This window comes from Eptatretus burgeri, chromosome 2, assembly GCF_056783735.1.
Source record: "Eptatretus burgeri isolate ZD-2024b chromosome 2, Ebu_testis_v1, whole genome shotgun sequence".
NCBI lineage: Eukaryota > Metazoa > Chordata > Myxini > Myxiniformes > Myxinidae > Eptatretus > Eptatretus burgeri.
This window is the reverse complement of record NC_140962.1, coordinates 71,088,295-71,111,428: the sequence shown is the minus strand read 5'-3', so window position 1 is coordinate 71,111,428 and position 23,134 is coordinate 71,088,295. Positions and strand designations below refer to the sequence as shown.

At 48.1% G+C, this 23,134-nt stretch overlaps 1 protein-coding gene across 5 annotated transcripts in view; it reads left to right on the top strand.

Annotated features, from left to right (window-relative positions):
• The window catches only part of LOC147032275 (glycoprotein-N-acetylgalactosamine 3-beta-galactosyltransferase 1-like), a 78,027-nt gene that overhangs the window by 2,652 nt on the left and 52,241 nt on the right, over positions 1-23,134 (top strand). The window contains exon 2 of one of the 5 annotated variants that reach the window (XM_085869713.1): positions 13,184-13,298. The exons of the other annotated variants lie outside the window; for them this stretch is intronic. The gene's annotated coding sequence lies outside the window, so the exon portion shown is untranslated. The remainder of the gene's footprint in view (positions 1-13,183; positions 13,299-23,134) is intronic. 5 annotated transcript variants of the gene reach the window in all.

Sequence of the window (23,134 nt, the reverse complement as noted above, 5' to 3'; positions counted from 1 at the left end):
TGCATATATATTTATGACCTGAATGAACACTGATCAATTTGTTAATTTCATATGACCTTGATCTCTTTCATATGACTTTCATTTTTTGGTCCCCCCCGTGTCCTAAATGTGTACATAATACCTTGCTTCAAGCGTAGGTAATGTTGAGTGCTTGGAAAGTAACCTCAGTATTTTGAGTTCTCAATCTTCATCATCATCATCATTGTCATCGCAATCTGATTCAATATCAACTGTCATCTCTAGTTCATCCTCCTCATTTCGCTGGTTTTCGCAAGTTTGTAATTTACCCATCGACGTACATTTCAACCCATTGTCTATGCAGCCACACTCTCCCTTTTTGCAAACTCGTTTGCACTGGCAGGCCATCATTTCCAACACAGCTTCGGGTGCCGGAGTTCCGGCCATCCAGTCGATGGCAATTGAACTGCTATCATCTTTTACCCACCCATATCCCTCTGGATCAGGAATTACTGATTTTGTCTCCAGGCTTCGCTTCCAAATTCCTGCCTGGTAATTGGCACGTAGGGCATGCTTTGTTAGACTATCTTCACAAGGTGGAAGAAGGTTTGATACTATTTCCCCTCTTTTGGCAAAGAACACCTCGTATCGGAGTTGATTTTAAACCTGTACAGTTTTTGTGGACGATGCATACATGAGACGTGTAAAATGTTGCAAGGTATCAAACATTTGATCTGATATCTCCCATGCACTTCCAAGGTTGAAGAAGGCACATTGGAATTCACTGTTTGATCGCATTTTGTCCAGTGGTCCTGTTTTTCCTCGCCCAATGAAAGAACTTAGTGTCACATCCAGTGTAAGCATGAAAGCCGATATTGCATGATATCTCAAAAAAGTTGTGGACGAAACTTTCTGGACAGCTTGGGTGTGTGACAAGGACTATTTTTTTTTTTTTTGTATACAATGTTAAGGCTTGTATGAGAGTGAACATACAGAACGTACAACAAGAGGAGCAGGAGACAAGAGAGGTGGCAGAGGGAAGGACCAAACGTTGAGGAACAGAGACCTGAGGAGATCTGTAGAAGGGAGAGGGATGGTGAGTTTGCGGTGGATTAATGGGGGTAGAAAAGATAATGGTTTTGGATGGGGAGAGATAAGAGATGGTGGTGAACAGCTGTTTTGAAGACCTGAAGGGAGTGTGGGAGTTTGTTCCAAAGGTGGGGGAAAAAGAGGAATGAAAGAGTGAAGGTGAGCAGTGATTCTTGATTTTCGTAGTTTTATCAGAAGTGGGTTGTTGGCGGACCTTGAGCGCCCTGCGGAAATATGGGGGTGACATATCGCAGACGAAGCAGCGGGGGCGAGACTGGAGAGGAGATTGTGGAAGACAGAAAGACCACCGACATTCCTGCAGTGAGAGAATGAGAGACCCAAAGACTAGGCCTCATTGCGGGAGATACTAATGATCTTAAATGCCTTGGTTTCTATAGCGTGAAACCAAGAACGACGAGAGGCGGGAGCACAATCCCAGAGGGGAGAACAGCACTCCATCAGGCTGCGGACGCAAGCTTTGTACATGGTCAGGAGCTCAGGTGTGCCATGAAATGACTGCACAACGGAGGATGCCCAATCATGAGTGGCTTTGGAGGCCAGCTTGGAGATGTGGCTTTCCCAGGAAATATCATGGCAGATAGTAAGGCCCAAGAGTTTGAATGAAAGAATTTCTTCAAGAGCATTGTTGAGAAAGTAGATGTGGGGGGAAGAGGGGGGGGGTGGTTTCCAGATATGCCTTTCAGAGAGACCCAGTGAGAGTGTGATTTTTCGAGATAGAAAGACATGTTTCAAGTGTTGGACCAGCTTGTGATTTTATCCAGATCTGCAGAGTGAAGAGTGCTGCTGCTTGCTGATCTGAGGGATGACATGGTATGGCAGAGGGTGGAGTCATTAACAAAGAGATAAAAAGGATTTTCCAGAGAGTCAGAGAGATCATTGATGAAAACGAGAAAAAGCCCTGGGGCCAGAACACTGCCTTGAGCAACTCCAGCCTGGACAGGAAGGGGGAGGGGGGGGATGAGAGAATTTCATATAGGGCCACACATTGACTGTGACAGGAGAGGAAGTCTGTGAGCCATGAGTGGAGATTGCCTTGGATACCCTCGGAAGAGAGTTTGGCGAGCAGGGTGGGGTGCCAGACCCTGTCAAAAGCACATGATATGTGTCAGGAGATGGCTCTGATCTCATGTCTGACATTGTGGACGTCCATTCACTGTTGGGAAAGCAGGAGCAGCAAGTCCAGGGTGGAGTGACCTGTTCTGAATCCAAATTGTTGATCGGAAATCAGGCCATTGGAGGAGAGGAAGGATTTAATGTTGGAAGCTATGATGAATTCCATAACTTTGCTGATTATTGGGAGAAGGCTGATTGATCTGTAGTTGCAAGGATCTGTTTTTGCACCTTTTTTATGCAAAACGGTCATGTTTGCTGATTTCCAAGCAGAAGGCAGTTGACCTTGAGCAAATGAGAGGGTTAATAGAACAGAGAGAGTGTGAGCAAGAGCAGCAGAGCAGGTTTTTAGGACACGTGGGCTGATGCCATGTGGACCGGTTGCAGAATCTGAGTCGAGGTTTGACTACAAGCTCTCCACCTTGTCAGGAGAAAAGGACACAGAGTCCAGGAACAGCTGGGCGCAACTGGGTAAGGTGGGTACAGAAAGCGATGGGTTTGGGACACAAGATTTAGAAGCCAACAAGGAGTTTAGGCATTCAGCCTTTTCATGCGCAGTGTCAGCAGTGTGGCCATTTGAGGTAAGGGATGGGATGGAGGGGGGAACATTCACCAGAAACAGACTTAACTTGATGCCACCAGGATTTGGAGGAGGAAGATAGGTTAGAGAGTTCAGACTTGAGATTTGAAAGAAATTGTTTCCTGGCTCTCCTCATGGTAGACACACTAGTTCCGAGCTTTGTGGAAGGAACTGAGATTGCCTTCAGTTGGATTTGCCTTCCATGAGGTGAATGCAAGTTGTTTCAGGACAACTGCCTCACCACAAGCTTCAGTGTACCATAGGTGGGAAGAAGTATCGACAACTGAAGACGAGAGGGGATAAATCTGTGTACGAGAGAGAGCAAATTTCTTTGAAAGAATTCCCAGGATGAGTTGATGATGTAGAAAGTACAGATGGGAGACCAGTGTAGTAGTTTGATGGATGCTTGAAGACCCTGCCATTTGGCCTGAGTGAAATTGCAGACTCGACGGCGGTGAGGTGGTTCTCTCATAACATCCAGAGAGATGTTTCCTTTGACAAGCTTGTGCTCAGATGAACCAGAAGATTTGTCAAAATCAGATCCAGAAGAGATGGAGTACCCTTGGTTGAGATCTGGGTTTGCAGGTTGACAGATTGTGTCAGTCCCAGTAAGTCGCAGAAGTTTTTTGCTGAAGTGCCATGTCAGGTGAGAGAGGTACCCACACCCAGCCAACTGTCATGATGACAAATTAAGTCACCACATATGAGGATATATATATATATATATATATATATATATATATATATATATATATATATATATATATATATATATATATATATATATATATATATATATATATATATATATATGGGATGATAGAAGTTGGTCCATGTTTTCGGAGAGCTTGATGTAAATGTAGTCATTGCTGTTTGGTGGACGGTATAGCACATAGATAAACAAGTGGTGGGACTGGAGGGGAAGCTGTAACCAGAGATATTCCTGGAGGTGTGGGGGATTGAGGGCATTGCATGGAGAGTGAAAAATAGTCTTTGATGAAGAGAGCAACTCCGCCACCAGGATGAGGCTCAGGTCTGTCATACCGGAGGAGGGAGTAACCGCGGAGAGATACTCAGGAGTCAGAGACGTCTTGAAGGAGGAAAGTTTCTGTTAAGCAGATTATATCTGGTTTGTCAGTGGAAACCTGCATGGAAAGATCTGTCAGGTTTGAGTGAAGGCCCCGGATGTTTGAGGTCCACACTGTTAAGGAAGAGGTAGGGGAGGAGGCTTTGAGTGCAGGGGAGGGTAGGACGAGGGTGGAGGGTGGAGGGTGGGGTGGGGGGAGGTAAGGAGAGTTGTTGAAAGAGTGTGGGGGATTGCAGAAGAGCTCAGGGAAAGGGCCGTATGCGGAGGAGAAAAGGCTCAGTGGTGATTGCTTGAGGTTCAGTGGGGAGTAATAAGAGAGTGCAGTTGAAGAGGTGAGTGATGAGATGGAAGAGAGAGAGAGAGCAGGGGAAGGTGGCAGCTTTGTGGATATAGTCCTGATGTCAGACACCATTTTTCAAGATGACCTTGCATTAGGGTCCGCACAATGTTTTTCTGCATTTTTGTGATCACCAGACCATCTGAATGAATATTCCGATTGATGCCACTCTGTCACCCTTGAGCATTTTTGTAGAAATCCATTAATATGCAAATTAGCGGTGTCCATTGTTGAAATTACTATTTTTTCTTAAACTATCTATAATTCCAGCAGTGTGTGTGTGTGTGTGTGTGTGTGTGTGTGTGTGTGTGTGTGTGTGTGTGTGTGTGTGTGTGTGTGTGTGTGTGTGTGTGTGTGTGTGTGTGTGTGTGTGTGTGTGTGTGTGTGTGTGTGTCTGTATGCGACCGCCGTTTCTCGACGACCGCCAGCCCGATCTGATTGAAACTTGACAGGAATATTGCTGGGGACCTGCGGATGTGCCTTTTCGAGGTTTGATATCAATCGGATGAGTGGTTCCCAAGTTATGGCCATTTATCTGTCGACCAATGACAAGACACGGTGCTATGATGTCACGAATGATGTCACAATTAATGTTTATTTACTTATTTATTTTTTCCCACGATTGACGTCACAATTCTTCTTCTTCGTTTGGTATGACGTCACAATCGACGCTGGGACCTGAGTATGTGCCTTTTCAAGGTTTGATATTAATCGGACAAGCGGTTCCCAAGTTATGGTCATTTATTTACCAAACCAATGACAGGACACGGTGCTATGACATCGCGAATGACGTCACAATTAATGTTTATTTATTTATTTGTTTGTTTTTTGTGAATACATTTACAGAGAGAGGAGCGAGAGAGGGGGCAAGAGAAGGGAGGGAGAGAGGGGGCGTCACAATTCAAGAGAGGGGTAGAGAGGAGGGGGCGAGAGAGGAGGGGGCGAGAGAGGAGGGGTGAGTGTGGGGGCGAGAGAGGAGGGGAGAGAGGAGGAGCGAGACTAGGGGCGGCGAGAGAGAGGGGGCGTCACAATTCTTCTTCGTTTGATATGACGTCTCAATTGACGCTGGTGACCTGAGTATGTTTCCCAGGTGTTTCCCAAGTTATGGCCATTTATGATACGGTTGGTCCGATCTAATTGAAAAAATGCCCCAATCCAGTCGTCGTTTACGAGAGCGAAGCAACGAAGCTTCACATTCTGGCACCCCTCACCCACGAGAGAGGGTAATGGCACGAGAGAGGGGAGAGAGGAGGGGCGAGAGAGAGGGTGGAGTGAAAAAATGCCCCAATTCAGTCGTCGTTTACGCACCTACGGGCCCGCACTAGTATCTCCAAAAGGCAGCATTCAAATAGCCTGGTTGAGGTGTCTACACCCATGTTTTTTGGGTCACTGGTCATGATAAACCCACTTAAAATTTAATCACATTTAAATTTAGCTCATTAATATGCAAATTAGCAGTCGACATTATTGAAAATGTCGATAAATAGACGTATAGATAGAAAAAAAAAATACTTCAGTCTTTGTGAATATAGATCATTTTATTATTCATACAGATTCGACAGTATGCAATGAAAGCAGCTAACAACATGAACAAAAGAAGACATTCCTGTGTAAATCAAATGTTCACATATATAACAGGTTTGTAAACCTTATGAAGGCTACTTCAGTGTCAGAGTCATCATCAAGGGCAAATGCAGCAGCTGTCTTGGTGCGCTCATTCCTGTAGCCAGTATCTCCATGGTACGTACAGAAAACTGTACTGGGTAAATCGCTCAGGATAAACCCATTTAACATTAACGGCCACTCGATACAGCGGTTGGTCGTTTGTGAAGATGGTTACTGTTTGTCCACACTCTGCGGTCAAGCGTTTTCCCCCCTCCATTGCTGTAAACATCGTTTCCGGATCAGCTGGATCCATATCTATGAGTGGTGTATAAATGGCCCTTGTTGTAGGTTGGATGGATCGTCCTTGCTCTCTGCAGAGCTTCGTATTGAAGCCACCAAACTCTGGTGTGTTCTGATCAGAAGTGATTTGCTTCAGAAAGGAGAAATCCATATCTTGAACTCTCCTAAGTTGTATACCTTGATGAGCCAATACGCGGAGAGGTAACACGACACGTGTGGCTTCTTCAACTGGCATCACTGGTTTCTCAGGTCCCTTGTACCTTTGAACTGAAATGTCTTCTGTCACAGGTGTCTTCATTTCATCACGGGTCAATCGTCTGATGATGGCTTCATCTTCAGATGTGGAAGATATCTCCTGATATTTTATGGTAAGTCGTACTGCAAGAGAATGTGTTGAAACGAGTCCATTCTGGGATGAGATATTTGTGTCGAAGTTGTCAGCAACAACCTGAACGAGGCCATATTCAGCATTGGCGGTTCCTCTAATCCCGGAGTGAACAGTTGCAGCCTTTGCTGCTGATCCCTTGAAACGCTGAAACTCATCATAGGAACGGGTCACACAATAGTTGTACAACTGCTCGATGAGGCTTTTACGACTGACTAGAACTCCCAGTGCTATTTGGAGTGTAGTTGGTCGATTGGTGATCATATTCGTTCTGATGTTTCCTATCAGAGCTCCTGGAAGTGTGCAGTCCAGTTTAGCTGATATTTTGGAGAGTAGCAATTGAAGGCTTGAACTCACTGCTTCATGAGCAATATCTATATTAATTCTAGTCTGATAGGAACTGGGGTCGGACGACAACTGCTTAGATTCCTGTACAACCTTCTTGGCAATTTGTTCTATGGAAACATCAATGGCGTCATCTTCATCTGATGCTACTAAGTTGAACGCAGTAGACGCTCTGCTGCGAAACAAGATTAAACGAGCGACACCTTCACCGGACAGAACCAGAAGCTCAGAGCCAAGTACATCCAACAATTTGGATAACAGGGTTCATCGAGAGTATAGCTTTCCTCCATGATCCTTGTACATATTGTAGACTTCTACTAAATTCCAGATGCGCAACATGTCAATTTTCATCGATAGGATGGTAGAACTGACAGCTGGCTCAATGTCCTGAGTTTATCCACCACTGTGTGCTGCTGCTGCAATAGAACGGGGTGCCATGAAGGACTTTCTGCAGTCATCGTGACATCTCGCATCAGCAGCATGAAGATCGCCGATTGCGCCCATTAATCGTATCTTGACCTGGCGTCCTTCTTCATCCTGGCGGGAATCGATAACATCGAGAATAGTTTGTTTGAAAGTTGTCCGATCAACACGATCTGCAGTCCTACAAAGGAGAACTTGCCGCCAACGATTAGGATTCTTCTTATCAAAGTCCATGATGCACTTTTCTCCGCAAAAAATGGAATGTTCTTTAAAGTCAAATACTGTCGTCTTTGAACGGCGGCTTCTTTTTCTTGTTGAAGCATCTTCCAAACAGACATTACTCATTCGTTTGAAGTGTCTTTCTATGTGTGAGCGTGATGTGCACGTTGACACATTCTCTATGGAATTTGAGCTCGATAGATTCGTCTGCCTGTAATCTCTGTTCAAGCTCTTCATGTATACCATCTTGTCTTGCTTTGCGTGACCGGATGATACTTTGCACTGTCTGGACCAACTGTTACCAGAGGTTTTCCAGATTTATTTGCATCGCAGGGACTGAAGAAACAGTCTCCCATGGTGATGGAGCCTCAACCTGTAACAATAGAGGTAATTTTCAACATCAGTAAACGTTTATTTTCTTTGTTCATATTTTAAAAAATTATCAGGAAACAGGTTCCACCCTGTGTACTTTTAAAAATCAATAAAATACATAGTTGCTTTCAGACAGATCATGTTAAATAATAATAATAAAAAAACTTGCTTGCAAATAATATCGATCATTCTACTGTATCAGAAGACATTACTCTTACTTAAAACTCAGTTCTTCATGTTTCTTTCATTACATTACAAGCCTCAACTTACTTGATCAGAAACATTTCATGCTGTTGATCTTCTGAGGTCAGCCATTTCTTCACAACTGTACTGGGGATAAACGGCTCTGCGCAAGTTATTTTCAAACAGTTTTGTTGTTGTTGTATAACTGTACTGCAAAAACGCCGATCGGCGCGAACAAATTCGGGGGGGGGGGTAGGGTTATGCAAATATGCATATTAATGAGCTAAATTTAAATGCTATTAAATTGTAAGTGGGTTTATCATGACCAGTGACCCTAAAAACATGGGTTTGGACACCTCAACCAGGCTGTTTGGATGCTTACTTCTGGAGATATTAAGAAAAATTGTTATTTTGATAATGGCGACTGGTAATTTGCATATGAATGAGCTAAATTTCAATGTTATCAAATTGTAAGTGGGTTTATCATGCATGACCAGTGACCCTGAAAACATGGGTGGAGACACCTCAACCAGGCTATTTGGATGCTTCCTTTGGAGATATTAAGAAAAATAGTAATTTCGACAATGGCCACCGCTAATTTGCATATTAATGGGTTTCTACAAAAAGCTCAAGGGTGCCAGAGTGGCATCAATCGGAATATTCATTCAGATGGTCTGGTGGTCACAAAAACGCAGAAAAACATTGTGCGGACCTTAATGCACGCTTTTCTGGCCAACACTCGGTGAGGAGGGTGTGGAAGCAATTTTAGCCACCTCAAGACAGAAAAACTTCAGTTCAATAAAATAAAAGACACCGCTGTGCAAGACTTAATTCTATATAGAATATTGAGTGTATATATACAGTTTTACTCGCGTATATCTCGATAACAGATGGAACTTTGTGAGTTTTTGATTTGTCTTGGAGCTTGTTTACAGCGCCGGGAGGGGAGATAGTTATGTCTTGCTGCTGACTAAGATGATCACCTGATAGATAAAGTTTACAAGGTTGTTTACGACTAAATCAGCGAAATGTGTGCATTCTGCTCTTTACTAGCTTTCTCAGCATATATATTTATTAAATTATTTCTCAAAAGCACTAAACTAAGTTAATTTTGCATTTTTACATCATTATAAATTCAATTAATAATTCAGTTTCCACGGGGGCAACTTTGAGAGGGGGTAGATTGGAGGGAGAAAGGTGAGAGGGAAGCTTGGAGGGGGAGGTGAGATTATAAGAGCAGGCATTGACAAAGTGCAGGAGGGCGATGGGAGATGGGAAGGAAGAGACTTGGTAGTGGTATGGTGAAGAAGGGAGCGCGCAGGGGGAGATACAAGATTTGAGGGGTTGGGAAGAGGGGGAGGTATGCTGAGAGGAAGGAAGGAGCATGTTTGTGGTGATGAATGTACTGATTGAGAGAGTGAGATATCTGTTGGGTTAGAATGGAGCCCACAGAGGTTAGAACACCACACACTTTGGGAAAACAGAGGAGCAGCTGAAACTGAAGCAGAAGATGGTGAAGAGGTGCAAAGAGTGGAGGTCGGATGAGGGGTAAGGAGAGGGGATTGCAGGTGAGGGGTTAGGAGGAGGTAGGTGTAAGGAGGTGGCAGAAATTGGCACTGAAGTTGAAAAAAAACAGGATGATTGATGGAACACGAACATGCATTGCAAACTGGGATTTAAATATTTTTTTTTAAAGTAAGAGATGCGATTAAGGACATTACGTGAGGGATGCAGTGAAGGAGAATCATAATATAATGGGCGTAAGCCTGGAACTTCTAACACACTTTTCTCCGAACATATTCTGTTCATACTTCCGAAATCTTTACATTATGTGTTCCATGTATTTACGCAGGTTATGGCAGATTCAAAAAAATCGAATATAGATGGAATTTTCAGAGCGAATCGATGACGTCACAATTAGTAGCGTTCGGCGGCAAACTGACGGCCAGGTCCCAGACGACGTGCTTTACTTAACTAGGTCCAAGAGTTCAGGATGTTTGTTCAACTCAGCATTTATGACTTTTATCATGCCATGTTGTTAATCTGTTGATGGAGGTAATATAGAAACGATGAATATGTCAAATCGTTTGTGTTACTCATCCGGCACTATCTGTCAAGGCCAACAATATAAAGCGACCGGTCTCAAACGCTACCATGGGCACCCAGACACGCCACCAATATGAACTGAGCTGTTGAATGCAGCGCAAAACTTCCAAAGAAACTACCGTAACCGAGTATTGTGATCCGTCCTGTCCCCCAGACCCATCGTAGACGGTTATCTGCGAGTTAAGAGAATAGAGAAAAGAAACATAAGTGGGGCTTTTTAGACATTGGAAGAAGGAAAGGTGGAGTCTTTTGAAGAGGAAGAGTCGTGAATTATAATGCAATACCGAGAACCACACGCGTGAAAGAGGAAGTTCAAACATTTTAAGAGTTAATTTATTATAATTTTTTTTTAATGAAGATTGGGGGTTTTTTTTGGATTTTTTTTGTATACCTTGTCGAGGCTCGTATGAGAGCTAACGCACAACAAGGGGGGAATGAGACGAGGGGTGGGAGTGGGAAGGACAAAACAGTAGGGAACAGAGACATTAGGAGATCTGTGGAAGTGAGAGGGATGGGGTGGGGAACATGGGGTATACAAAATGGACACTATAGGGACTTTCAGGAAGGAAAGCAGGGAATTTGAAGGAGGTGGGTTTGTGGTGGATTAACGGGGGTAGAAAAGATCAAGGATTTGGATGGGGGATGATAAGAGGTTGTGGTGAACAGCTGTTTTGAAGGCTTGGAGGGAAGAATGGGATTGAACAGAGTGAGGGAGTTTATTCCAAAGGTGGGGAAAAAGAGGAATGAACGAGTGAAGGTGAGCAGTGATTCGTGATTTTGGTAGTTTTACCAGAAGGGGGTTGTTGGCAGACCTTGAGCGCCCTGCGGAAATATGGTGGGTACAAATCGCAGACACAGCAGGAGGGAGGGGTGAGACCAGAGAGGAGACAGTAGAAGACAGACCACTGACCAGCCTGCGGTGAGAGAGTGAGAGGCCCAAAGACTCAGCCTCATCACGGGAGATGCCAATGATCCAAAATGCCTTGGTTTCTACAGCGTGAAGCCGAGAAAGGTGGGAGGCAGGAACACCAGCCCAGAGGGGAGAGCATTACTCCATCAGGCTATGGGCGAAAGCTTTGTGTGTGGTCATTTGCTCAGGTAGGCCTCGGAAGGACTTTGCACGACGGAGGATTCCCTGTCGGTGACTGGCTTTGGAGGCCAGGTTGGAAATGTGGCTTTCCCAGGAAAGATCATGGCAGAAAGTAAGACCCAGAAGCTTGAATGAAAGGACTTCTTCCAGAGGATTGTTGAGAAAGTGGATGGGGGGGGGGTGGGGGTTCCAAATGGTCCTTTTGGAGAGACCCAGTGAGAGTGTGAGATCTATCCGGATTGAAAGACATGTTCCATGTGTTGGACCAGTTCGTGATTTTACCCAGGTCTGAAGTGAGCGAAGAAGCTGCTCCTTGCCGGTCTGAGGGATGACAGATGGAATGGCAGAGGGTGGAGTCATCAGCAAAGAGATAAAAAGGATTTTCCAGAGAGTCGGAGAGATCATTGATGAAAACCAGAAAAAGAACAAGGCCCAGAACGCTGCCTTGAGCAACTCCAGCCTGGATAGGAAGAGGGGATGAAAGAACTCCATTTAGGGCCACATGTTGGCTGTGACCGGAGAGGAAGTCTGCGAGCCATGAGTGGAGATGGCCTTGGATACCAGAGGAAGAGAGTTTGGTGAGCAGAGCAGGGTGCCAGACCATGTCAAAAGTGTGCAATATGTCTTGGGATATGGCTCTGATTTCATGTTCGGCATTGAGGACCTCCATCCATTGTTGGTCGAGCAGAAGCAGCATATCCAGGGTAGAGTGACCTGGTCTGAAACCAAATTGATGATCAGAAATCAGGCTATTGCAGAAGAGGAAGGATTTAATGTCTGAAGCAATGATTGATTCCATAACCTTGCTGATGATTGGGAGAAGGCTGATTGGTCTGTAGTTGCAGGGATCTGTTTTTGCACCTTTTTATGCAGGGCAGTAATGTTTGCTGATTTCAAGCAGATGGCAGATGACCCTGAGCAAATGAGGGTGAATAGAACAGAGAGAGGGTGAGCAAGAGCAGAGGAGCAGGTTTTTAGGACACGTGGGCTGATTCTCTCTGGACCGGTTGCAGAACCTGAGTCGAGGTTTGACAGCCAGTTCTCCACCTTGTTGGGAGAAAAGGACACAGGGTCCAGGGACAGTTGGGTGCGACTGGGTCAGGTGGGTAGAGAAAGCGATGGGTTTTGGACAGATTTCGATGCAAGCACCGAGTTTTGGCATTCAGCTTTTTCACATGCAGTATGAAGGAAAGGTTGAAGTTGAAGGGTAAAGGAAAGGTTGAAGAAAAATCATGAAGGTGTATAGTGAATTTGGATCAGCAAACGCAGAAGGAAGCAATTAGGTCGACGAAAGTAATGTGAAGAAGAAGACGTGGTTGAGAAAGACGTGGTTACGGGAGGTGTAAGGTCATAAGTGAAAAGATGTAAAGAAACCTTTTTTTTTCTTGATTGATTTTTAAAGATTATGTAAAGGAAAGGTTGAAGGAAAAAATTGTGAATTGATTCTATTTTGGCGAAGATCCGGATCCGGATACGAGAAATTTTAAGTGATTATTCACCAATGATAGATGGGTCCAAAAACTATGTGTACATGATATCTCAAAAAGTTGCGGATGAGTTGGTTAGGTGACAAGAACAAGCCGATTCAATTTCGGTCAAGGTTCGGATTTAGATCTGACCTATCAGTGGCATACAAAATGGAAACTATTCAGCCTGGCGGAGGTATGTGCTCTACCAAGTGCCATTCCGTGTCACCAAGTTGTCACTGACTGATTTTCATTGTAATGTTTGTTTGTGCGAACATCTTTGAGTGTAATCTCTAAACAGGTAAAAAAAATATTGATGTCAGGTATCCAAATTATTTTAATTTAAAATTGTTCATCCTTGTGAAGATACGATAAAATGGCTAACTTACATATCAGCTGCTTCATCCCAACTATCAATCATTACTGATCAACTATGAACGTCACTTGTAAATGACATGTGGACACAACAACTGGCAGTTTGTTTCATCGACCTTAATCTTTTCTCAGCCCTGCTCATCATTTTTGGGAGGAAAGCCGAAAGGTGAACACTGAGAATCATCCAAAAACCGAAGAAGTGCTTCTTCATCAGAGTGGAGTAGACGATCTGTCAAAAACCGAAGAGGCGCTCCTCACTGTGCTGCAGTTGCAATATGATCTTACAAATATTTATTTGCACATTTCAGTGCAGGGTTTTGCTTTTTCAGAAAAGACTAGGTGTGCCTGCCTGTCGCTTCGCTGAGTGGTCCAATGAAAATGCAGCACAACGTTGCACTTCAAACATATATCTTGCATACCTCCTGTCGAAGAAATTCTCAATTCCTCCTGTACATTTGAGTCATTTATTAAAAAATAATAGGAATAAAATAAAACATATGCGCATATAGAGAATTCTGGAGGAAGTTAAGCAACACAGTCTTCCTCCGATTCTGCAGTACATGGAGATTTTGAATTATTATATAGTATTCAGTGACACTATGTCTGTTCATCTTCCAGCCATACTGATGCCACAGCTGACGTTTTAGGGTTCTGGGGAATAATCATTCACAGCTTTGTGGCAGCAGCCATCTGGAGGTTAGCTTAATTTTGAAGGGCTAAGGAAAATTTATGACCTGAAGGCTGATAGGAGTTCTAGACATTACTTTCACACACATCCCATTTAAGCCAGTCTCGTTTCCAGCCAGACTTTTTAGACACTAGTATATAATTATTTATATATAAGAATCCCTTCATAAGCAAAATAAAATAATAAATGATTCTATGAAACTGAATAAAGATTCAAAATTATTTGAAAGGCCAATCTGTTTTGGGGAACAAGCCAAATTTTTACTGGGAAGATCGATTATCTTCCAAGGCAAAAATGAGATTTATGGTCATTTAAAATGCATATATATATATATATATATATATATATATTGTTGCGGATTTCGCGCCCGCCGGCGTGCGACGGCCACGTAACTCGAATCGCGGCACGTCGCCCACCGGACGGACAATCCAGTCGTGACCCTCTCGGACTAACGCCGGGAACCAGTCACGGGTGGACCTTTCGGTCTCACCGCGATCGAGCCAATCAGCCCCCGCGTGGGATAGGGTTGCTCGCCAAATTCGAACTACCTAAGTACCCACGCGGAGGGTAGACCGGGCGATCGCACCTCGCCGCAGGTCGACTTCGGACACGGGCCACTTCAGCGACCCGTTCCGTACTATCAGAATAACCGAGCGGTGTTATCGTCGACCTCGACGGTTTGATTAATTATCGGGCGTACTCAGCCCACTACCAACCCTTTACGTGAAGCAAGATGAGGGTTCAATGGGGGAAAAGACGAAGCGAAGCGGGAGAACAGTTCAACAATAAAGCACATTTATTCGCGGCACACGGGAAGCACACAAATACAATTCCACCAAATGCACACAAAAAAAGAAAACACAATTCCATTTACACAAAAAGCAAACATAAAAGTGAAAACACAGTGCAGAGCTAATACCGACTACCGAGCACACGGCAACACTTATACAATTCTACTTCACAGACGGCGCCGACAACACATACCCAAAACCAAGGAAAAGAAATATCCTCAAGAATGAGGCGGGCCTGAGGCCGAAACCGGGTCGCGCCTACCCGTCTGGTGATGAGACGCGGAGCGGCGATGGCGCCCCAACCCGCGGGCCTCGCGGACAGTGTCAGGCAGGGGGTGGGAAAAGGGGCCCCCTTGGTCGCACTATCTCAGCGCGGGGGGGAAACAGGAGGGGGTTGCTGATGCTCGGGGTATAGAGGATCTTTATTATCCCTGGTGTGCGTCTCCACCTCGGCCAGGTCGCGCTGCCGGCCTCCCTCGGGCGTGCAGCTCCTGGCACCGACGCGAGCACCCCCTCGTCTGCCTTCGCCGCGGCCGCCTCTGGACTCTCCACCCTGGACTCTTCCCTGGGCTCTCCTCGCCGGACTCTCCGATCGACTCTCCCCTTCGCGACTCTTCAGCTTCTCCAGCCACTGCAGGCCTCGGGCTCCAGACTTCCACACTCGTCCCCTCCGTTCCGACTCCTTCTCGTTCTCGTTCTCCTTTTCGTTTTCGTTCTGACTCCTTCTCGTTCTGACTCCTTCTCGTTCTCGTTCTCCTTTTCGTTCTCCTTTGCGACTCTCCTCTGACTGACGAACACCGTCCTTTTATCCCCCCGTAACTTCGCCTTTGACCCCCTCCCTTTGACCTTTCACCTCGCTCCCCATTGGCCCGAGAAAAAGTGGGCGTGAAGGCTTTTTGATCCACAAATTTGCATATATCGATCGCCCTGGGGGCGGGGCCAATTCGCCCCTCGCTCACCGATTGGATGGCAAAAAGTGGGCGTGTGTCGTTTTTGATCCGTTTTTGAAGCACAAAATCCGTGATTTTGTACACGCTGTTCAACGTGCGCCCTGCACGAGTCCAACACCGGTACCCACAGCGGGGCAAGAACGGTGGCGATGCTACGGTTGCGAGGTGTGACGTGAAGGTCGTGGCGGTTGTGGTGAAGCGGTGGTTGTGGTCGGTGGTTGATGTTGTGGTTGTGATGGGAATCATGGCGGTTGGTCCAAAATAAAGATAGTAAAAGAAAAACGGCTATCCTGAAGAGTCGCAGCACGTATAAATGACATGTATTCCCACTAGACAACGGGTTTGGGCCTAACTACACATGCACTTACCGAGATACCTCACCTAAGGGACCTGAATGGTGGTTTGCGAATCTGGTAACCACAACACACACTACCCCTTCCCTTTTACAGACTCGTCCCGAGTCGTCAAATTTTCGTGTGCCATCATGTGTAGTTTTCCCCTAGTACACTTTACGTACGGATCCCTGAGTGCGACATTCATGGTATTCGTGTCCCCAAAATAAATAACCTGAGGGCTGCGTAACTATCTAAACAAACTCACTCATACGGACGACTTAAATAAAATTGCCGGCGCTAAGACAAACATGCCGGGGGCGCACTCATATGTACAGTACATCTTAACCTTAACTTACAAATTTTACACTAAACCATGGCCCAGGATCATTGAACTCTGCAAAAGAAAAGCAGTTAGCAGGGAGCCAGGCTGCCCACATGCAGTCTCTGGCTCAAAACAATGCAGGTGACAGGGAACGTGGCTGGCTGCTCACACGCAGTCCAAGGCCTTCCCTTTTGAACTGAACTCAGTGAACCACAACGGTGCTTGGGCTGCACAAACGCAGTCTCCGTGCCAGCTCAAGTGGCACACGCAATGAGCACAACGAATGGATGCATGAATACAAACACGGTGCACGGGCCGCCACTGCAGGCCCGTGTTGTTGCTGCCAACAGGGCAGTTCTTGCAGCTTGCAAACTGTTGCCTTGATCCTGGCGCACATGGAAATGAACAGGGGGGGGGGGCAAAGCAAAAATTGAACGGGGCTGGTGAACGTGGGCAGTGGGCATGGCATGGCAAAGGCAGCAGGCAAACACAGCCCGCAGAAGAAGGCTGCTGCAGGCAAACACAGCCGGCAGATGAACTGGCCGGCACAGGCCTTGAAGCAAAACACGGCCAGCCGATGGCACAGGCCTTGCAGCAAAACAACACCTGCCGATGAAGTTGGCCGGCCTCCGCCTTGAAGCAAAACACGGCCAGCCGATGAAGTCGGCCAGCCTTTGCCGTTCAATGGAGGTTGGTGGAGGGAGTGCGGTGGTGCTGGCCACTTGGAAGGCGGGCTCGGACCTACCTACCTGTCTCCCTCCCAACCTATCGCCTTTGCCTGTCACTGTACATACCCACTCCCTTAATTTGTCAAACCCCAATTTAGCCCCAACTTATTTTTTTGTTTTTATTTTTACTTCCCCACTATAAATCGTCCCCTAACCCCCTTTACTGTCCTTGTTCGGCTAACCTATCCTGTCACCTAGCCTACTCCCAACCCCTACGTTCCCTTCCCAGAGGGGAACAAGGGAGAGCTAACGTCCTGTGTCGAGGCCCAACGAAGCCTCAGAATGGCCTCCCCAGAGTTCGGCGATCTTAACCAAAGTGGGTCCAGCGGCCCACAACGACAGCGAGGGGATGGATGGTGCGGAGGGGTACATCTCCTAATCTACCCTAACCATTTAACTGTTAAACTACCCCGGGGCTTTCAACAAGCGCCTCTCGCTTAAACTATTGGTTCTAACAACCCAGATTCCCGTCGCCTGTGTTGGTGTCCTTACAATTTCCCGGGCCTCGCCCCCAATTTTCTCTCCGTGCCCTCACACGGTCTCCTGGCTGGGACACGTGGCTCCCTTTGGCAGGCACGACCCTCTGCCGAATCTCCCGCTATGGCACCCCGGGCACTACACTGCCTCCGAGCCTACCAGCTCCCTAACACCGGGAGTGCCCCCATGGCACCTCCTGAAACGCACACGTGGCAGGCCGGCCTCCCCGGGCCCCTTTCCGAGGGTCACCCGTGCCCACAACACTGCCCACGCGGCTAATGGCGCCCGGGCCCCCGCACCAAGCAGGCGCACCCGTGCCCACTACTCTATCCCGGCCCCCCATGGGCCCTTGGCCTACCGCGTCGACTAGCCTGGTGCCCGGGTACCCACTCAGCGATACTCACCTTTCGCAGCCACGCTCCCAAGCCCGTCAACAGGGCTCCTGCACCCCCTCCAAATGGGTCTCGAGCCTACTTTCCCACCAACAACAAAACGACCTCCATTTTTCAATTTGACTAACCCAGCTAACTCACTTTACTCTGACCCCGGGGTCCCTTGGGCGGGAGTCACTCCTCCCCCCAATCACTCATCGCACCATGCATTCCCCATTCGCTCCACTCACACAGACCCGCTGGCCTCCACTCACTCACCATGTACTCACCTCACAACTCTCCAACTCTTCAACACACTCTCCGCTGGACTCTGCCATCCTTCTAAGTACCTCCCCTAACTAACTCGTGCTCCCACGTCGTCCCTTAAACTAGTAGCACGTTCCTTTTAACACTACGTAGCTAAACTACGTCCCCGCTACACATCCAAAGTCTGTCTCTGTCTCCAAAATCTCTAAAATAACTTTCCCAACCTAAAGCTCACTAAATCCCTCTACCTAATCCATTCCACGGACTCCATGAGGACTTACCCCTGCCCCATGAAGTCGGTCTAACTAAGCTAACCCTTCCCCCTAACTAGTTTCCATCCTGTGCCCAGGGTAAGGGGGTCTTTCACCCCTTGCCCAGGAATCCTGTGCACCCGAAAGTGAGGCTTGCCTTTTCCTTTTCCATGCGCAGCACCTGCGCGGCAACTCAGAGCTCGCGCACTTTGCACCTGGCCGTGACGTCATGCAGCTGCACGTGTTCCTCGTCCCTCCTTGGACGGTGCCATCCGGCAGAGATTCCCCTCCTGCCGGATTCCAACCCCACGTGCAGCCATGACGTCACCGTGCGCATAAAAAAAACAAGCCCCACGTCTCGAGGGGTTTCCCACGCGAACACATGTGCTTTGCCCGTTGGAGCTGAACACACACGATCGCGTGGAGAACCCGTCCGGTCCAAATCCATTTACCTGCCTAAACTTTGTCCGTCCGCGGGATCGGCAAATCCACCGCGTGCGTTTCCGGACCGGGACTTCACTCTCGCAAGCGAGCACGTGGTGGTCTCGTGCGTTGCACAGCACGAACCGCGTGCTCACTGCTGGGTGAACCCGGCACGGTCCCCGAAACAGCTACAGCCGCTACACGGCTTTCTCTCCTCTGTCGCCGTCTCCGTCTCCATTCCACACACGCATACCTGCGTGTTACGACGCACACAGTCCACACCATCACATTCACACCGGGAGATGCGGCTGCGTGCTCCCGCATGCCAACCGACATCTCCCTCACATACCGCTCTCTCACACACACGGTCTCCCTTGCACACAGCGACCTTGCACACGGCCGTTCACTCACGCGTGCCTCACTACTCTCACACCGTGCCTCATCCACACACGCGGGGGCACTCACCCGCGGTACCTCACTCATACACACGGCGACACTCACACACGCGGTCTCTTCCACACACGGTGCCTCACCCACACACGCGGGCACTAACCCGCGGTGCCTCACTCACACTCCGTGCCTCATCCACACACGGCGTGCTGGGAAGCACGTACTCCGGCACCATCGCCACCACACCACTCACACGTGGTGCCTCACTCATACTGGCCGTTTCACTCACACACACGGCCTCACTCACACACGGTGCCCCATCCACACCCGGCGTGCTGGGAAGCACGCACTCTGGCACCATCGCCACCACACCACTCACGTGGTGCCTCACTCATACTGGCCGTTTCACTCACACACACGGCCTCACTCACACACGGTGCCCCATCCACACCCGGCGTGCTGGGAAGCACGCACTCTGGCACCATCGCCACCACACCACTCACACACGGGGTCGCTTCCACACACGGTGCCGCACTCACACCTTGCACCACACACACAGGGACAACCACACTGGGGATTTGTGTCCCCACAAGGGTCTCCGGGGCCTCTACACCCCCAAGCTCTCCGTGCACCCGTCCACAGCACTCGTCCCCTCAACCTGCGCAAAGCACGACCGAACTCACCTGGTCGTGACTCGCCTCAAGGGGGCATACTCCCTCCCCTCGTTCCTGGAGGCGGCCATCCAGGTGCTCGCACCGGGTCCCCCCACGCCCCGCGAGCTCAACCCCACTGTCCTCCACTACCTCCGTGTGTGCGTGCGCGTCACTTACCCCGTCTTCATCGTGTAGTCTTCCCTCTATCGTTCCCATCTCCCGTGTCTCTGCCAACTCTTCACCCTTTACCTCCCTTGTCTCAACTATTATTTCTGTTGTCGTCACCTCGTGTCTCGTCTCACACGTTTTGGTCTCCCCATTTAATTTTTCCCTTTCGGTCATCGTCCACGACCCTCGCCCAACACGTTCCACGAATTATTTTTCACCCGCCTCCACCGCGGGCCTGTCAGCCGTTGCACCCTCATCCAGCTCGTTTGCTCCCACACGTGGAGTCGCCATTTTTATCTCCCCGGTCACGGCCTTCATGCCCGCCTGCAGGCTTCGGCCCATGTTCTGCGTCTCACCCCGCAGCTTTTTCATTTCCTCCTTCATGTTTGTTTCCATTCCGTTCATTTTTGTATCCATCTTTTCGTTTATTTGTTGTGTATTCGCATCCATCGTCGTTTTCACTTCATTTGTATTTGTATCCATCTTTTCGTTCATGCCTTTCATTTCGTTTTTCATTTCATTTTTCATTTCATTTGTATTTGTATCCATCGTCGTTTTCACTTCATTCATTTGTTTGTTCATTGCCGCCAGCATGGCGCATAGCTGGGCCATGTTGGATGCACTCAGCTGAGCCGTTTCGGCAAGGGTTGGAGAAGGGTCTTGGTGGAGAGGGGGGGGGGAGGTGTCATACACCGCGGCCGCTGCCGCACCCACCTCGGGCCCTGGGTTCAGTTGGGCGAGTCCGTGTTCCTGCACAATCAACATTTCCTGCTCGGGGATTCCATCCTGGACCATGGACTCTACATTATTACACATATACATTTCTAATACCCCCCGGCTCCCGCTCGCCGTGAGGCGCCATCTTGCTTGTCGTGAAGGGTTAATTTCGCTCGCACGTAATTTGGAGGGAATCGGGGGTCGCTTCTCTCACCCCTGGACCGATTCCCGTGAATTTAGTCGGAGACAGGAGAGCCTGTTTTCCTGTTCTCCGATACCAGTGCCGCGAGGGAGGGCGATGAATGTGGATCGCACGACCTGACACCAGTGTTGCGGTCTTCGCGCCCGCCCGGCGTGCGACGGCCACGTAACTCGAATCGCGGCACGTCGCCCACCGGACGGACAATCCAGTCGTGACCCTCTCGGACTAACGCCGGGAACCAGTCACGGGTGGACCTTTCGGTCTCACCGCGATCGAGCCAATCAGCCCCCGCGTGGGATAGGGTTGCTCGCCAAATTCGAACTACCTAAGTACCCACGCGGAGGGTAGACCGGGCGATCGCACCTCGCCGCAGGTCGACTTCGGACACGGGCCACTTCAGCGACCCGTTCCGTACTATCAGAATAACCGAGCGGTGTTATCGTCGACCTCGACGGTTCGATTAATTATCGGGCGTACTCAGCCCACTACCAACCCTTTACGTGAAGCAAGATGAGGGTTCAATGGGGAAAAGACGAAGCGAAGCGGGAGAACAGTTCAACAATAAAGCACATTTATTCGCGGCACACGGGAAGCACACAAATACAATTCCACCAAATGCACACAAAAAAAAGAAAACACAATTCCATTTACACAAAAAGCAAACATAAAAGTGAAAACACAGTGCAGAGCTAATACCGACTACCGAGCACACGGCAACACTTATACAATTCTACTTCACAGACGGCGCCGACAACACATACCCAAAACCAAGGAAAAGAAATATCCTCAAGAATGAGGCGGGCCTGAGGCCGAAACCGGGTCGCGCCTACCCGTCTGGTGATGAGACGCGGAGCGGCGATGGCGCCCCAACCCGCGGGCCTCGCGGACAGTGTCAGGCAGGGGGTGGGAAAAGGGGCCCCCTTGGTCGCACTATCTCAGCGCGGGGGGGAAACAGGAGGGGGTTGCTGATGCTCGGGGTATAGAGGATCTTTATTATCCCTGGTGTGCGTCTCCACCTCGGCCAGGTCGCGCTGCCGGCCTCCCTCGGGCGTGCAGCTCCTGGCACCGACGCGAGCACCCCCTCGTCTGCCTTCGCCGCGGCCGCCTCTGGACTCTCCACCCTGGACTCTTCCCTGGGCTCTCCTCGCCGGACTCTCCGATCGACTCTCCCCTTCGCGACTCTTCAGCTTCTCCAGCCACTGCAGGCCTCGGGCTCCAGACTTCCACACTCGTCCCCTCCGTTCCGACTCCTTCTCGTTCTCGTTCTCCTTTTCGTTTTCGTTCTGACTCCTCGTTCTGACTCCTTCTCGTTCTCCTTTTCGTTCTCCTTTGCGACTCTCCTCTGACTGACGAACACCGTCCTTTTATCCCCCCGTAACTTCGCCTTTGACCCCCTCCCTTTGACCTTTCACCTCGCTCCCCATTGGCCCGAGAAAAAGTGGGCGTGAAGGCTTTTTGATCCACAAATTTGCATATATCGATCGCCCTGGGGGCGGGGCCAATTCGCCCCTCGCTCACCGATTGGACGGCAAAAAGTGGGCGTGTGTCGTTTTTGATCCGTTTTTGAAGCACAAAATCCGTGATTTTGTACACGCTGTTCAACGTGCGCCCTGCACGAGTCCAACACCGGTACCCACAGCGGGGCAAGAACGGTGGCGATGCTACGGTTGCGAGGTGTGACGTGAAGGTCGTGGCGGTTGTGGTGAAGCGGTGGTTGTGGTCGGTGGTTGATGTTGTGGTTGTGATGGGAATCATGGCGGTTGGTCCAAAATAAAGATAGTAAAAGAAAAACGGCTATCCTGAAGAGTCGCAGCACGTATAAATGACATGTATTCCCACTAGACAACGGGTTTGGACCTAACTACACATGCACTTACCGAGATACCTCACCTAAGGGACCTGAATGGTGGTTTGCGAATCTGGTAACCACAACAATATATATATACACATTATTAAAATAGATACATGTTCAAGCACATAGATGTAATAATCATGTTGTATTTGAGTACATTTCCCATTTAAGGGTTATAACAATACAAATGTATTGTTATACATTTGCCAATTAACTGTTGTTAATTGTTGCCAAAATGTTGCCAATTAACTTGAAAAAGTAAATGTTTTTAGTATATATATAGCAAAGCATAATGTTATGCTTTGCTATATATATACTAAAAACATTTACTTTTTCAAGTTAATTGGCAACATTTTAATTTTTAATTTTTTATCACCCTTAAACCTATTCTGCTAATTTTGGCAAAATTTGCTTTGACATTCCTCGCTTTTTGTCATTCAGTCATCACAATTGATTAATTTTGAAAAGTTCACCTTGGCAATTATTGAATGAACATTC